This window comes from Arachis duranensis, chromosome 9, assembly GCF_000817695.3.
Source record: "Arachis duranensis cultivar V14167 chromosome 9, aradu.V14167.gnm2.J7QH, whole genome shotgun sequence".
In the NCBI taxonomy this organism is placed as follows: Eukaryota; Viridiplantae; Streptophyta; class Magnoliopsida; order Fabales; family Fabaceae; genus Arachis; species Arachis duranensis.
This window is the reverse complement of record NC_029780.3, coordinates 98,762,722-98,764,290: the sequence shown is the minus strand read 5'-3', so window position 1 is coordinate 98,764,290 and position 1,569 is coordinate 98,762,722. Positions and strand designations below refer to the sequence as shown.

Genomic DNA, 1,569 nt, shown 5'->3' with positions numbered 1-1,569 from the left:
AAGCATGTCAGAAGGACACTTTTTGGTCAGCTGCTTGTATCTCTCCAAAGCTTCATAGAGGGATTCACCATCTTTTTGTCTGAAGGTCTAAACATCCACTCTAAGCTTGCTCAACTTTTGAGGAGGAAAGAACTTGGCCAAGAAGGCCGTGACCAGCTTATCCCAAGAGTCCAGGCTGTCTTTAGGTTGTGAGACCAACCATGTTCTAGCCCTGTCTCTTACAGCAAAAGGGAAAAGCATATGCTTGTAGACTTCATAATTTACTCCATTAGTCTTAATAATATCACAGATCTGCAAGAACTCAGTTAAAAACTGATAGGGATCCTCTGATGGAAGTCCTTGAAACTTGCAGTTCTGTTGCATTAGAGAAACTAATTGAGGCTTTAGCTCAAAATTATTTGCTCCAATGGCAGGGATTGAGATGCTTCTTCCATGGAAGTTGGATTTAGGTGTAGTAAAGTCACCAAGCATCTTCCTTGCATTGTTGTTTGGTTCGGCCATAGTTGTTTCTTGGGCTGCCTCCTTTTCGAAAATTTCAGTGAGGTCCTCTTCAGAGTTTTGTGCTTTTGCTGCTCACAGCTTTCTCTTCAGAATCCTTTCAGGTTCAGGATCAGCTTCAATAATTATGCCCTTATCCTTGTTCCTGCTCATATGAAAGAGAAGAAAACAAAGAAAATATGGAATCCTCTATGTCACAGTATAGAGAGTCCTTTGGGTGTCAGAGGAAAATAAGAATAGAAGGATGAAGGAGAAGAAGAATTCGAACACTCAAGGAGAGTTAGAGTTCGAATGGACAATGGAAGAGGAATTTTAGTGTTTTAAATAGAAAGAGATAAGAGGAGATGAATTTCAAAAATAAAATTAAAATTCAAAACAATTAGTTAATTAAAAAGACTTTTTTAAAAAAGAATTAATGGTTTTCGAAAATTGGAAGTGAGAAGGTTGTTAAGGGGTTTTGAAAAAGACAAGAAATATATTTGAAAAAGATAAGAAGTTATAAAAGGATTTTTGAAATTAAACTTTTAAAAAGATGTGATTTGAAAAAGATATGAATGCAAAAGATATGATTGAAAAGAAAAAAAGGATTTGATTTCTTAAAAATATTAACTTCATGAAACTTAAAAGATATGATTCTAAATTTCAAATATTGAATCTTTCTTAACAAGAAAGTAACAAGCTTGAAATTTTTGAATCAAGAATTTTTTGAAAGTTTTGAAAAAGATTTGATTTTTGAAAAAGATATTATTTTAAAAAAATATGATTTTTTAAAAAAAATAAGCTTGAAAAAGATAAGATTTGAAAAGGATATGATTTTGGAAAAAGATATGATTGAAAAAGATAAGATTTGAAAAAGATATGATTTTGAAAATAGAATTCCCTCAAAGTGTCATCCTGGCGTTAAACGCCCAGGAGCTGCACATTTTGTGCGTTTAACGCCCACTTGCTGCATGGTTTGGGCATTTAAACGCCCAGCCAGGTATCCTGGCTGGCGTTTAAATGCTAGCTTTTCTTCCTTATTGGGCGTTTAAACGCCCAACCAGGTACCCTGGTTGGCGTTTAAATGCCAGT

At 34.5% G+C, this 1,569-nt stretch overlaps 1 non-coding gene across 1 annotated transcript; it reads left to right on the top strand.

The window, feature by feature from the left end:
• Positions 1-108, top strand: LOC127741972 (small nucleolar RNA R71). Its single transcript, XR_008003159.1, has one exon. It is a non-coding gene; the product is annotated as a small nucleolar RNA R71 (small nucleolar RNA).
• Positions 109-1,569: the final 1,461 nt, after the last annotated feature.